Source organism: Gallus gallus, chromosome 7 (assembly GCF_016699485.2).
Source record: "Gallus gallus isolate bGalGal1 chromosome 7, bGalGal1.mat.broiler.GRCg7b, whole genome shotgun sequence".
Classification (NCBI taxonomy): domain Eukaryota; kingdom Metazoa; phylum Chordata; class Aves; order Galliformes; family Phasianidae; genus Gallus; species Gallus gallus.
Window position 1 is genome coordinate 16,914,344 of NC_052538.1, and position 16,329 is coordinate 16,930,672.

The 16,329-nt window shown below is 42.3% G+C and overlaps 1 long non-coding RNA gene across 2 annotated transcripts in view; it reads right to left on the minus strand.

The window, feature by feature from the left end:
* Positions 1 to 4,141: 4,141 nt before the first annotated feature.
* LOC107053822 overlaps positions 4,142 to 16,329 on the minus strand; it is a 28,846-nt gene continuing 16,658 nt past the window's right edge. For both annotated transcript variants that reach the window (XR_005861767.2, XR_005861766.2), the window contains one exon: positions 4,142 to 15,399. This is a non-coding gene — a long non-coding RNA (uncharacterized LOC107053822). The remainder of the gene's footprint in view (positions 15,400 to 16,329) is intronic.

Consider the following 16,329-nt stretch of genomic DNA (forward strand, 5'->3'; position numbering starts at 1 on the left):
TGTGTGCTAAAAAATATTGTATGATACAAAATTATACCTGTAAAACCTACAAGTAGAAAATTACTGTGTGCATTTATCTTTAATAACAACCTTGTGCATATTTATAGTACTAGTTTAGTAGAACGTGTTATACTAGTTTATTCCCCAGTCTGTTTTAAATGATATTATTCATTAGTAGTCATGAAGTGGTATGACATATTTTTTATGTTGCGTGTTTGTCAGAAAGGTTCTTAATACCTTTTCATAATGAAAGGGGATAAATGCACACATAGAATATTTGAAAATGTGCCTGTATGAGCATGGAGCGTTGTCTTAGAGTGTTAAATTAGCATTTGGTGCTGCTCTGCTTTGTATGCATTTCCAGCAACTGTTTCAGCTAGAAATCACTATAATACACCTGTATTCTGCTTCCTCAATTTATGTGGCATTTAAATCCTGCCCATAGTGTGTCTTATAAATATAAATATGCAACTGCATTTAATTTTAAGCATGCAACATATTATTTTCCTTCTAATTAAAGAGTGATATTGCAACGTGGTAGCTGCCTAGGGCAAACAGGACGCAGCACTTTGCCAAACCTAAAGGAATGCAGGTGCTGGCTGAAGGCTGGCAGGGGAATGGGCATCAGGGCTGCAGTGGCTCTGGTGCCTGTGGGCTTGCCCTAGTGCCTGTGCCCTGCTGTCCCCTGGTCCTTCTGCCACAGTACTCGAAAGCACAGCCACTGTCCTGATCCTCGCTGCCTGCCGGGCCCTGAAGTTGGCTGACTGCAGCCAGACCCTGGTGGCTCTGGGATGGAAGGGATGGCCGGCTGCACCAGCTCAGGGGTTCCTGTTGCGTGCTCTATGGATTAAACAAAATAACACACATCAGCCTTCTGTGTAATGACTCAAAAACTGTTAATGGCCATCTTCAGTATTGTAGCAACAGCCAAACCCTTGAAAAGAGGAAGTTTTCATTGAAACGGCTTTCATTTTAAACATTGAAATTTGGTATAGTGTAGCTTATGAAATAAGTTTTGAAAGGAAGCTGATGATTAAGAAGAAATGCAGTGGGCATTTAATAAATGGAGGAACCGCAAGATAATTAACTGGCATGCATAAAGATTCATGCTTTATACCAAAATTTTAATTTTGCACATAAATGTGCCTGATGTAGGCAGCATTTAATCACCTAGCTGACAGGAGTAACTACTTTCATTTAACCTTGACTGAAGATCATGAATTCTAACAGGTTTAATTGGATACATCATTTAACAGAATGAACAGAGCAAATTTTTCTCAATTCATAGGTTCTGATTGACATGCACCAGCAATAAGGCGTTGCACAATTAAAGCTGATCTGTATTCCTGGCCTGGGCAGCAATTGCCATAGTGATGTGACACTGTTTGATCACTGTGGCACTGAAACTATACTGAATTTCCCCTTGTTTTGAAAAGGGCAATGCTTTAAAAAAAGAGAGAGAGAGAAAGAGATTTTGGCACTTTAATTTTATTTTTTTTTCACATTAATCACATTTATATGCACAAACTGTAAGGGAAGGAACTTGTCTTGTTATCAGTAACTCAGGGGAAAGAAGGAAAAATGGTATCTTTTTATCCATTTAGCACATTATTTATGGAAAGTCACAAACGTGGCTCATCCATTAGGTTGCAGTCCACTCAGGGCCCGATTGCTCCGGGCTCCCACCTGGGCAGGGAGCAGAGCTGCACAACCCCCCCTGCCCAGGCCCATGCCCACCACAAACACCATGCCAGAGGAGGGGAATGAGGCAAGGTGTTCACATTGCAAATGAGGTAGAAGGAGATGGAGGGAAGGAGTGGTACCCAGCAGTGAGCAGCGTGCATTTCCTGGCATGCATTGTTTCATATGATAAAGCCTTGAAAATAATTATGGAGGAGCGGACAGTGTTAGCCTCACAACATGGCTCCTGTCCAGCTGCTCTCTGCTAATAGTAGCTCCCACAGGTCATGTTTTTGCCCTGCATGAACTGGAATTGTCCTTTCACTGTTTAACCACATATATATGGGTTCTTATGTCTCAGTTGCCTACTTATATTTCACCCCAGATAACTTACTTTTATTTTATCCTTTTCGAAGACAAAAAGCTGTCTAACAGCGAACCGCAGGGCACCATGCTGTGTTTCAGTCTGGCTCAGTAGAGCCAAAAGAATGAGAAATCACTCCTGGTTCCTTGGGACCTGCTGAAGCAGCAGCAGGTAGGTTTTGCTGCCTGCCCGGGATCTGCAGCAGCCTCACTTGGTGCAGCAAGTCGCTTTTTTCACCCTTCTTTCTCTCTCCACTCCCTTGGGTTTAGTGCTAGGCCCTTGATCTCTCTTGTTGCCCATTTATCAGTCATCATTTGTGTATAGGCAGTGTAGATACACAGCAGCAAGCTTTGTGGGAGTGTGCTGCTGTGGAGGACCAAGATCTTAGGGGGAACTGGGATTCTGATGGACCCGAGGACCTGAAGGACCTGAAAAGACTTTGGTCATTTTTGAGACCTTTAAAGTCCAATTATTTATAATATCTGTCTCTGTCTGAGGTCTTTCTGGTGTGATTCATTGTACAAAGCAGAGGTATTTGCCAGAGTAATTTATCACACGCTAACATTTTTAATCGTTTCAAATAAATGGCTGGACCATGGCGCAGCCTCCACAGCCGCCTGAGGCCGCAGCTGAAACATGGCGCAGCACACCTGTGGTGGGTCTAGCCCTGCCTCCCTGCTCCCTGTGGGCTGCACCTTCTGCAAAGGCTGCCTTGGGGCTGCTTAGAAATGGTTGTTCTGTCATTCACTCTATTCTTCCAAACCACCTCAACAAAACAACTGTCTTCCCCATCACCTAGCTCCTTTCTTGTTCCTCAGGCAGGGCACTCCGAGGAGGTCACTCAGCATTACCCTGGGGAAAAGCACAGGGAGACCCCAGGACAGCACTGAGGCCAGTCAGGCAGCACAGGCACTTGCTTCTCAGGAAGGCCACCATTTCCCATCCATTTTGTTGGCTGCGTGCTCTCTCCACACATGCCACATATATCCACACATTTGCTGTGCGGAGGCCTTTGCAGCTGCCCCACGCTGTATGTCCCTGCCCAGCCATCTATGCTGCACTCCCTCGTGCTCCTCCCTGGAGACAACGCGGGCTGTAACCCAGTGGGACTGTATGCATACCTCAGTGCCACAGTGCAGCGGGTGTGGAGCTGCCTGCTCCTAGGTCGGGGGATTTCTGGCTGTTTTAGGAAGGCTCACTGCACTTGGAAACCAGTCTAATTGAAAGTCAGCAAAGGACACTGACTTGTGCATTTTCAAGTGTTCTATCAATCATCTTTAAAATTTCTATTCTCTTCAGTTTCCAAAGAGACATCTTTGCAGAGAGCTTTTTGATCACCTATATACAGCAAATACAGCTGTAGTAAGAAATATATTTTGCTACATCTCAAAATCCTGTGGGAGAAGGTGGCATTTCTTTTTTACTGATTGATACAAGATCAAGTTTGCAGTTTCATTTTTAATGCTGCTGTGAGCAAGCAAGGGACATTAGAGGACCGGCCATGATTTTCCAGAGCTTTTCCCCAATCCGCCTTTGGAGCATGACCTAGACAAAGGCTCAAAGAGCGGTTGATGTTTACACCTTTCTTACACTGCATAATTTAACTTCCAGAAATATAAAATGGGACAGCAGAAATATTTTTACGTGTCCTTACAATGCCCAAGTTGTTTCTCACTGTTTTTATTTGAAGGAACTAGACACAATTCTGGCTGCCTTAACCACTGCCTTTGAGAGCTACAGCTGAGAAAAGCCGCTGCCAGGAAGAAGTGAATAGAACTAACAAGGCTATTGAGCTGGCCAACAGATTAGTGAAAGGTCTGAGGTGAGGTCCTACAGGGCAGGCTAATGAAGCAGCCTACAGAAAGCACTTCTTTGTTATACACTACTGATCTGGCAATAACAGAGGCACTTAGCAAAGAACCTGATGAGCTGAAAAAATTATGTCATTATCATTCATTTTTTTCATAATAGAAACATGTTTTTGACCTTTGCATTTTCTTACATTTTGCCTCATTGTGGTATGTATTAACTGTAAGATTAGCTGGTAACTAACCTATCCAACAACATTACGAGAAGAGAAATAGCCAATCGTAGATATTGACAATGAAGACAATTTATTAGACAGAATGGCTGTATTTGCAACAATTAAACAATGCTAATGATACTGCCCTGGGTTGGGATACACAGAATATAACACAATTTGCACTACTTAGTTAAGCAATATGATAATTCTCTAATTATCGCTCTGAGATTTGCAATGGGTATTCCAGGAGAGAATAAACAATGGCAAAGCCATGATTTATCAAAAATCCATTTTGTCTGTTGATCCAAGCTGGCTCGAGGGAATCTGTAGCATTGATGGATTTTTCATTTATCATTTATCTCCTGATGAGGCTGCTTTTTGTACACATGCACACATACTTTTTAAAGATACTGTATTTTATTGTAAGATTCATTTAGGAACTCTCTCGTGGTGCCTCTCCGCCATGGTAGCTGTGCTCTGCTACCGGGTTCTTCCAAGCTGAGTTTGATAACCAAACATGTCGTAACCAGCAAAAATAGAAGATCCATTTGTTATTAAGCAAAATTATATGGCTGAGCGAGGCTAGTAGAACTTAAAATATAAAACAGTGCTTAGAGTTATTTCCTGAATCAATAGAAAGGATTTATTGACTGAAGGGGAGGGAGGGCACTGCAGAAGGCCCATTGTTTCTGTTTTAAGAAGCAAGATGAATGCATTTAAAATGTTAACATCCTGGCTGAAAGTGTAATGTATTCTAGTGATTAATAATGCCTGTAAAATTAAATCATGTACCTAATACAGAATAATAAAATAAATAACATAGCAGACCTCTTTAAAGTGCGACGATAAATGATTGTTCTAAGGTGGCTGATAATAATATTTTCTTCCACCTAACAGATCATATTGTTTGGTTCTACCATGTCCCTCCTGCTGTGGCTGACAAGTGCTGGAATAGCATACATATAGAGATGAAAGGGAAAGCGTGTGTACATTGGGGGGAGGCATAATGAAAAATAATCTAAAGGAGGAAACAGAGATGAAAGGAGAGAAGGAAAGTTGAGCCACTCACTAGATGAAGATGGTAAAATGAATTTTAATGGACAGCCCTTCAGCTGGCGCCTCCCAGAGCAGCAGCCCCATGGAGGTGGCCAGCTCAGCAGTCTGGCGATAGGAAAGTGAACTCAGGGGGAAAATCTGTTTTGTTCCAGTCTGTGGTAAGCAACAGGTTGCTGTTTACCATTAGCAAACACATTAATACTGCCAGTAGCGGTGGTTTCTTTGCTATATTATTTTTCTGAGAAGACATGCTCTTATTTTCCTATTTCTGGGGCTGTCATTCTCACGAGGAGAATTGCTCAAGATGTAAGCAAATATGACTGTTCGCAACATTCCTTATAGTAAGTAAATATGCAAAATTTCTTTATGAATATACTCGTACCAAGTCAACGTTAACGAATATCCAAATGTATGTGCTTTCGTCTAATTCTTAAGGAAAGTGTTGTCCAAACAGCAGGGGAGCTGATGATAGTCTCTAGCCAGAGCCCAGGAAAACCTTGCACCGAGCGTCATGCCAAATCTCTCACTGCCTGTATGGCATAAAACATCCTGCCCCAAAGTAGAAACTATGTTTGCCTGCCTTCCTGCTGAGCCCTGGCACATAAGCACTGTTTTGGGGTGTCGCAGGAGTAGTTGTTACTCTGTACCATGGAATTCTTTGCTTCTGACAGGTGCCAATTACACGGTGGACATCTGCCCTGGAGGCACTGAATCAAGCTGACAACTCATTTTATATCAATCAAACAACAACCACTTTCAATAATTCCCCATCCAGCTGGGACTGAATTTGCACAAGTGATCTATGTATTAGAGACATTACCAATCCACAGAGATATTCAGAACCATGATTATGTTCTGTTTCCCCACAGAAACTCTCACATCTGCACAAGAAAGCAACAACTTTTTCCACTATGCAAGAGGATGCTGACAACTCAATTTTGGTCCCTGGCTGCCAAATTCAACTTGCAACAGGCAACTCCTGGCAGAATAGAAGAATTTTTTTGTGTGTGTCCTGCTTGCCACATGCAAATCCCTTCAGTTGATATTATAATAGATGTGGATCCATAAGGTAATGCTGAAGTGTTCATTAGTCTTTAGCCATAGCAGTCAATAGATTTTTATTAACACTATGTGAATGTGTCTTCAGTCTTATTTTCTGGGTAGAATATATGAGACGGGCTTATCAACAAAGCAGTATTAGGAGCAAGAGAAAACACAATGCAGGAATGGGTTTGATTGCAATTTTTAATTCTTTTGAGAATGCACTTTTTTTGGCATGAGCTGCAGTCTGTGGGTGCTTCACTCAGAAAGCAAGGTGATAAGGGAGGGTTTGCGTGTGATACCTTCCTCACAGCCCTGTATTTTTTCAAACACACAGTTAATCAGAAAGCTTCTCGCAGCTGTTCCACTCCCTTTTTGACCTGTTAAACCACCACGTTGCTTATATGAACTTCCTTCAAATACTTTATTTAATAGAACAGTATATTTGGAGGCAATGAATTGGTACAGTGTTCTTCGGGAAAGACCCAAAATGTGCCCCTTGCTATTGTTTGAAGTACATTTACTAGCTGACTGGAGCTAGAGGTGACAACTAACCCACAGACCTCAGGAATATGGTTAGCGAGCCAGAACAGTAGGCAGGCTCACCTTCTCCTTGTATTCTGTTGAGAGCTATGCCCTGCTGTTTGCATAAGGGGACCAGCTTTTATTATTCTATTCTCTTCCCACTACTGTGCACCAGGGCAGCACAAAGCAAGATTTAGTGCTTGGATATAGTATTTGCTTGCTGGCAATTGTTACAGCTAAGGCTGCGCTGAGCCTTCCGTCTTAACCTGCTGTTCTCCCATGCTCATAATATTCTTAAAAAAAAAATTCCTTTTCATCTGAAATTTCTCATGCTTGTTATCAGCTGAAATATGTTGTGGGTTTTTTGGTTTTGGTTTTTTTTTTTCCCTGTTCTTTTTGGAGAGACTGAATAAAATTTATTCATTCATATTTGAATTGTGCAAGGGAGGGGGTGCAGGGAGAAAGGTCTCTTTTTTGCACATTCATAATTCACAAAAAAAGCTGCACATTACAAGATGAAACTTTCCAGGTGGCTAGCTTTGACTGCAGGATAGTCCTCATGCTAATTACAAAGAGAGAATGACTGAAAGAAAAAAGAAAGAGAAAAATTAAAAATGACACATATTGTGATTAACTCATTTGTTTTGTAGGTGTGTTGTACAAAAGTTCCATTGCTACCCACTTAGAGCAAGTTTAAAGTAACAATTTCGCTTAAGTTGCTATGAACTACTATAATTACATAATATCAATGTTTTGCACTGCAATTCCACTAAGAATCTCCCCACAGAAGCTGCATAAGCTTTTACTTATGCAAATGTAAGGCTCGCAGTGAAATCAGTGTAGAATCTTATGAATCATTAACTTCAACCAGAAAGCCAGCCTGGGGAGGTGGGGAATTGGCATGTGGTGGGACTTACTGCCTCCATACTCTGCGTCTCTCTGCAGGCTAAGCCAGTACATAAAATAACCCAGACCTTTCGGATTTCATGCAGGAATCCTCATGGTTTTTTACCTGATTTTTGAGCGAAGTGAGAAAAACAGTGTTTTTCCACTGACGCTGCTCATTATTAGAAAAATAAGTGTTTGAATACTAAGACATATCGCTAGGAATTTAAAATCCACCTTTTATTACTTCAGGTCCCAATCCAGTATCAGAAGCTCTGGAACCTTTCCCCGTATGACAGATGACACAACGCTTGCTAAACAGACCACTGAAGGCAGTTCCTAGCAGTACTAAGACCACAAAAAAGTCACTGGCTTTACATATTGCCATTGCTGGCATATATTGACCACGCCTCAGCTCCAGGGCATCAAGGTTCAGATTTGAAAGTCAGCTACTCTTTGAGTCAAAGGGGAAGAGGTCTAGTTGGCAGCCAAAAGCGCTAATGAGAGTCAAAACATCTGTTGAGCTACTGAGGAAACAGGACAACTATTTTTTCTGAGTTCTGGGTGTTGCACAACATGTTTTCTTAATGCTCCAGAAACATAACAGCTCTACTACAACTTACTTGAAGCTCATCCAGTAAAAAAAAATGGATACAGGGCGGTGGTGTTTTATCCCTTGTCTTTTCCCAGCCGTACACTGCTATGATTTATAGAGGTGCATGTACTACAGCAGATATTTCTTGCCCTGTTTTGGTAGATAACTCAGAAGAAATTGTCAGTCCTATATTTGACCCAGAACTTGCAAGTTAACATGTTCGCAATCATTTTTGACAGGCTTTGCTGCTTACCTTGTGGGCTATCTCGCTGACCTGCAGGAATTCAAAGTATCTTCCCATGAAAGCTCTCTTTCACCTGTATGATAGTTGGCTTAACTCCCGAGGATTGCAGTGCCCCAGATGTGCTGAATCCAGCTGGATGTTCTCCATTTGATCCTTTCTTATTTACACCCTTGCATGCACTATAGTTCAATGACTGCAATTTGAGCACTCTTTTCTCTCTAGCTCAATAGTCCCCAACACACCACCTCCCTGATGTGTAATCACCCAGGAGACATAATCATTCACTCAGAATAAAAATAATTCTCCTACCGTTTGCTCCTTGCCTCCTTTCTGCTCTTTTCTCTGATTTATTACACTATATTCTTTATGGAAACATTTTGACATCCATCCCCTCTGTTCAAGTCTTGTACCCACCCTTCGAGGGAGTGCTTTGAACAGAATAAGGCCAGGATGAGCGGCTATCTCACATACTCGCTCACCCTTTCATTCCCATGTCATTTCCCCCACCTCCTCATTATATCCCTGAGCCTTTCCCCTCCTTCTAGTTCAGCCGTGCCTGTTGGCCCTCCTACAGCAACCAGCAGCCCTACCCTCCCTGCTCCTCCAGGAAACGACAGAAAACATCTCCCGCAGCCTGTGCTCCTCAGGCCTCTATCTGGGTCCCAGGTCCTGGAACATCCCCTGTCCCCCCAGCACGTAGCCCCACGTGGGCAGCTGCAGGACAGCGCTGACCCACAGCACAGGCAGAGGGCAGGAACTGTTAATGCAGTGTCACTGAATTCCTTCAGTTCCCATCTTCGCTGTTTAGTTAGACTGCAAGAAGTATTTAGTGAGCCGGAGCACTGAAATGATTGCTCTTTAAACTTAGTCAAAATTACTGTGAAATTCCTTAATTAAATGGTTCAAGCTGAGAGGCAAAACGCTTTCCAATTCAGGCATCACAGGGCCCCTCACTGCCGTACCTTCCTCCTGGTCTTTATTGCCACCTTCATTTTCTCCTGTTACTCAGTATGCTGCCTGTTGGTTTGCTTGTTACCAGGAGTGCCCCTCCGACCGCCGACCCACCCCGCACTGATAAAGCAGAAAGCTCTTTATGCTGAGTATTGATCTAGTGGATGCCCCAGCCCAGAGTGGAAGAGCATCTTTAATTTCTGACTCCCTTGGGGACATTTGATTCAAGAAGGATTTTCATAGTGTGCCTAGACTCGGTAAGTGGCTGCTATTCAGTAAGTGCTGGTTGCAGCTCTGAATCTGAATGCATGCCGGGGCCTTGCTCTGCCTGTGGCAATAAGCTGTGCCATGGGCCATGTGTTCCAAGCTTCCAACTCATTCTCTAACTGGAACTTTTTTAGACCTAAAGAACCTTAACCAGCTTCATTGTTACTCAGGATGTGGCAGGTCAGTTTGGAAACATTGGGAAATACCAGCTCAAGGACATTGGATGAGCGCCTGATAGAGGCCTAGCCACACAGTGCGCTGTCTGTGCTCAGCAGGCCGTGTCCGGCATGCAGCACTCTGCTCAGAGGGACACACATCCCCACCTCATTCCTGCCATTATCAACGCAGGGAAACTTCCCCACAACCCAGGAGATCACTCTAGGCTCACAGCACACCTATAATGCAAGTGCCTCAGTGCTCCCAAAGGCCATTTGTCAGCCTGCACAATAATACCAGTGAGCAAGTCTTCTGAATCTGTTATACCTGGCTGTAAGCAGTGGACACACGCAGCAGATCAGTGGATGTTAGCATGCCCATGACAAGTATCCAATACCTGTGCAGGCTTGACAGGACACCACAAAATCAGCTTACATTCAGTTTTTGAATTCACAAATTGACTCTATAATTACAACCAATTCCAGCATAATCCCATGCCTGAAATCATCCTATTCTGCGGTACCTGAAGCAGTGCAAATGAATTCCTACTCATGGCCTGAGGCTTCCTCCATCACATGCCAGTGGGGTGAGCAGAAGGTCATAAGGACTCAGGGTCTGCAGCTGCAAGACCTTCAGCCACAGGTGGGGGATGATAAACAAATCAAATGGCCCAGTAAAAGCAGGTACCATTTAAAGGTATCATACCATGCTACCATTCTGGATGTTCAGTGTGCATTTATTAGGGCTGAATAGGCAGTAGTTAGTTTCTCTTTTTTTTTTTCGAGTAATTGAACATGCGATTACTAAATCTATGCTTACAACAAAGTTTTAGGAAAGCAAAGTGTTTGAAAAAGAGGTATATGTTTTCTTTATTAATATCGTTTGATTTATCAATTTGTAAACTCCCTGCTTCAGCGTGAACTTACAAAGCAGCTAAATTACTTTAGAATTAAGTTGACAGTGCTTGAGGATGAACTGCTGATACTCTTTCTGACTGCTGACAGTAATTTCCTGTGCGATAGTCTTCTGGCTGAGAAACTAAAGACTCGCAGCAGCAGAGACAGAAATGAAGACAAACAAATAAGAATTAAATCAGCCACAATAATAATCATCTTAATGCTGATTTTGTCTCCTTCTGGTCTAAAACAAATATGTTTGTTTTCTAGACTGGTGTTTATTTTATAACCTGTATTTTTCAAATAGCTTGTCTATGAGAAAACTGCGTGTCTACTCACTAAGAGTCACAGTTATTCCACATTCAGAAAAATAAAATGAGGCTTTTAAAATCATCATAAAACCCTTCAATTTATTTAAAGTAAAAGCTGCAAAAGTGGAATTGAAGTGCTCTGCTTTGCACACCATTTAAGAATAGCTTTGCTACATTTTCCCACAGCTCCATAGAGTGCTAATTTTTTAAAAACCTTATTGCTACTTTTATTACTAGCCAGAGCCCATTACTATATTGAGCTGTTTGCAACTGCTGTATCATGTACCTCAGAGACCAACTAATGCACAGGCAGCGACAAAAGAAGGATTACAGCAGTGACGTTCAGGTGCACAGTGTGGACAACAGGCAGTCACTGCCAGCACGGAGAGGCCACAACTGACTGCAGTCACTACTCACCACTGAACGTGTACTTCTCTGCATGAAAGGTGGGGACATAAAACAGGTAAATAACGGGCATTTCCCAACTCCTGCTTTGCAGGAGGTGTGATGTTCCTTCCTGCTGTGGTGATGTACATCACCATGTATCATGTGTAAACAGTTGCTGAACATGCAAACCTGGAAGCGACTGTTAAAAATCATTGCATTATTGAATAAGGAATCAAATCTAATTTAATTAAGAGATAAATATACCCTTAATAGTAAACAAATGTTGTCAGGTGACATCAGTTGTACTTGCATACCTTTTCCATCTTCAGAGTGCTTTAAAATCATTCTCATTTGTGCTCTGTATCTCTCTGAAATATTAAAACAAGGCTTTCTTCACCTAGGAAAGGAAACTGAGTTCCAAGGACTTGACCAAAGAATACAGAAAGTCAGTATGCTCAAAATGTATGCTATCAATAACATCATTACATCGCTCTCTCAAGGGTTATGGTTTTGCAGTTAGCTTGCAGGAATTTAATGGGCAGAGAGCTGAAAATTACGAGCCAGCTGGAGGGCTCCTCCAGCTTCAGGCTCATTCTGCAGTCTATATAAAGAATGGGGAAATGTTCTTGGAGGTTCAGGTAGCTATTATGAACTGTTTTGAGATGTTTCCAAAGAAGCAAGTTAACGATGATCCAGATACTAACAGCATGCATAGGTTTGCCTTCTCATGATGTTACCATCACGAAGTCTTTAGACAACCTCAGACTTGCAACAAAAATTAGTGTTCGTGTTGCCATCTTAAGATTTTTTACTTAAGTAAGTCTAAAGGTTGTAAAGAAAGTAGTAGAGAGGGAAGGGTTTGGAACCAGATGATCTTTAAGATCCCTTCCAACCTAAGCCATTCTATGATTCATTAGGGCAATGGGGAGCTTAGGTGAACTTCTATAGAATTCCACAGTAACTGCATTATTTGTAGGAGAAGCTGTGGGAACTCAAAAAATCCCAGGTAGGGAATTTCCCTTTATCTTAGAAACCTACACATTTTAGACATATTGTTCCCTATTGCTGCATTTTGTGCAAGCATTTATATCAGCAAAGTAAAAGCTGGTAGCAATCCCACTGCTCACTTTGAACTGAACAACTGCACAAGAGACACAGGAAATCACCCCTTGATTTCTGAAGAGTTAAATTGCAGCTGCCAAACCCTGTCAAGATCCACTTGGAGTAGGACCTGGTGTCTAATGCATTTCTGCTGCTGGTTATTCTTTCTGAAACTTTCTTTTCCTCCAGGAAAGGCATACCTGCATTCTAGCTGCTAATGAAAAAAGGGACAATTTTGAAATGTTTAGTCACTTTTACATTGTGATTTTTGCTAATGTCATGTAGGAGTGACAGAATTCTTCAGTTAACATAATTCAAAAGAGAATGGGAGGAGAAGGTGGAGAAAGACTACATAAAATGGATTTATATTGCTTTTACAACTGAATTGTTTTCAGTATAATGTCACATTCTTAGTGTGGGGGATTTTGCATGTGTCATGAGTCTACAGATGTTCTTGCACACTACGTGCAGCTGCACTATTTGTCATGGGCAAATTTAATAGCAAGATGCTTGCTACGTGTTCCCTCTATTCTTAGTCCACAAAAACCACAGAGGGGAAAAACACTGCCTGCTAGTTTGCTTGCTTCCCCTCTTTGCACAGTCTTTTCAAATATTTCAGAAACAAATTTGGAAACACCATCTTTCACACTTCATTCCATGACACCTGCAATGGCAGCTCCACTGCCTTTGCTAGAATGATTTTTAGACTGATTTCTTTGTAATGTTTCTAATGCTAATGCAATCATTTTAAGTTCCTGAATTGGAACTGGGGAGATGAAAGGAAGAGGTTTTCATAATAGTGTGGGGTTCTTCAAGAGTCAAACCCTGCAAAAGGGAGAATACTTTCTGCCAAATATGACTATCTTCTGCTCTCACTGACTGCAGGGGGAACTCAGGCGCCCTCGATGTCTGCACTCTGCAGAGCCAAATGCTGCCAGACATGTGCAAACTCAGATGAGCTCTGCTGCTCTTCTAATCTTCTTTGGAAATGCTCTCCTTTCTCAACTTTTCTGGTCTAAAGCCAGTGATGAACGTACCCTTGGGATCCAGCTTCTTGCAGAACTATCCAGGCAGCAAAGCAACCTTTTCTAAAATTAAAAGAAAACAAAGTCTAAATTCTTCTCTTGCCAAGCCCATAATGTGCTGAAGCATGGGCTGGTTAGTAGCAAGAGAGGTAAATGTAGAATAGGCAGTGCAAGCAGAAATTTGGACTTTGCAGAAGGGAAACTTAAAGTTGGAACAGGAGCACATCCAACTGAACTGGCACAGCATAACACTTGAGAAGAGGGTACAGCTGCAGAGCAAGTTAAAAGCATTCCACTGTCAAGAAGTATGTGAACAAAAGTAGAAGCCATAAATGAAAATTACGAATTTAATTATGGTATCTCCTACAGTACGAGACAGACACAGCCATACGGCACTAGAGCAGCGCAGGCTGCAGCAGGCAGCGTGCCAGGAGAGGCCGAGGGAGCTGCGATTCCTCAGCCCTGAAAAGGCCAGGGGGATGGCAGGGATTTATTGCTGCCTAAAAATACTTCATGGGAAGCTATAGAGAAGTCAGAGCCAGATTTTTCTCAGAGGTGCACAAGGGCAGGTATTTAAAGAACATAAAAGCAAAGACGGTTCGACAAGGTATAAACATTTTTGTGATGGAAAAATCAGAGTTCTTAAATAAATTCAGAATTTGTGTACTACTGCATTGGAAATCTTTTAAAACATCCTGAACTTAGCACATGCTGGAAACACTACATATATGTAAGCTACGTAATCACATACCAAGTTGTTGGAAAACACAGAGGATGCAGATCGCAGTCATTCAATCACAGTGAGCTTCTAGCATTAAGAAAACATAAAATAAAATCCAAGAATACACCAGACCGAGGAAAAAGACATCCCCCCGACCCCTGAATATCACACTCCTCCTGGTGATGACTCACCATACTCCCCCATTCCTTCTGAGAAATACTAAAATGTCAATTTTAAGACCCAAAGGCACACTGGAGGAGTAAGCACAACACAAGAGGACAGGGACAACGTCTAACAATTTTAGCTCTATTTTATGACATCTTCCTGTATGAATTTGGTAATTTTCACTATTAGACTGTTGAAAACCTTAGACTAACAATAAATTAATAGGTTCGTATATGCAGTATGTTCCCTTTGCCAATAGGAAGGCTTTGAGTATAGTATCTGAAATAGACCGGAGCTGTTAAGAGGAGGAGTTGGAAGGCAAAACAAGCACAGTAAGAGGCTGAGGATGAAGGACCCGACCACTGCCTAACACCCCTGGGCACCATGGTTTGAAAGAGAGCAGCATGCCTTCACAGACCAGTACAGCAGGAATCTGCACAAGCTCCATTTATGGCTCTGTGTTTATGGCTCCTTGCTGTACCTTGAATTGTTTACACTGCTGATTGCCTCTGCTTGGCCTCTGGAAAGCTCCTCAGGCAATGGATGTTGGTCCAAAACGCTTCCTGCAAACTGAGCTTGCTCTCAGTCATTCCAGGCTGTGTTCTCATTAAGGACACAAAAGCAGGATTTCTCAGAAGCTGTTGTTGCTGGGGGCACCTCTGCAGGAACAGCTGATTTTCTCACTCGCCATCCACACCTCAAACACTGGCAACTGTTTCTGCTTTCAGAGTAGCTCTTCATACCCCAAGTGCTGCTGCTGCATGTACATATTCCTTCTAGAGCAAGCTGAATGGGAAAAGTATTCTATAATGATCTCTGATTTAGCTTAAAGTGCCTTCTTTTCCTTCATTGCATTTTGTCTGTGAGAAGTGTGCTGAGTCTTGTGCAGCTGTGTTCTTGCTCTTATTCTACACAGACCTCTTCTGAGTTTTGCATCCATACCAAGAGTTTCCATCTTCCTTTTGAAAGGAGTGACAAATGGGCACAGAGCAGAGGAGCTCAAAGCCTGCAGGGATGTGAGTCAGGACAAGGAGAAAACTATTAAGCTAATGAAAAAAGCTGCCTTGGCTTCCAGTGCATGTGCTGTGAGCTGGAAAGTGAAAATCCAAATGGAGAAGAGAAATGGAGGACAAAAATTCAGATTCAACTGCTGCCCTTTTTTGTTTTCAGAGCACAAAGTATCAGCTGTACCAAGCCATAAATCAGCTGACCAGTGAATGCCTGTCCACTCTCCTTGTGGTCACCTGCAACTCACCTACAAGACTGCAGGAGGACATGCATGAGGGCTGCCTCGGGAAGGTGCTGAGCCCTTCTGCTCCTGCTCAGGCTGGGATGCTCAGCATACTCAGCACCAAGCCTGACTGCATCTTGGTCTTATTTGGCATATTCCTAATAGCCATGCCAACAAAATACAGTTCCAACTTGGGAAAAACACATTTATTTTTTTTTTAACCTAGAAATTAACTGGGGTTAAACCAATTTCCATTGTCAGATGTGCCAACCTTTAGAATAGATCTAGTATTAAATCATGGATGTCTATGGGGAGTTCCCTTGGATTATTTGATCAAATTATGTTCTTTAAAGTATGCTTCAAAAACGTCATCCCAGCGTAGGAGGAAAAGAAAGAAAATAAGGCAACGAAATGATGGGAAATTTGGAGAAATGAAATGTTGTCTCATGTATTTTGACAGTGTAGACATCAGTAGGTTTGCCAGACAGATCAGCTCCAGACTTCAGATACATCTTAAGGAATGCATGACTTGTGAAAAAAAAAAAAATCTAGTCTGAAACACAAGCTACTTGCTAGCCATTTTCTTGACTCTGTCCTCTTAAACCATTTTTCTGAGTTTATTTACCCTGTAACACTCCATACTTCTCCCATGCCTGAGGTCCTCCCCCAGTCTTTGGGGAGCAAGCTGGGATCTGACAACATGGA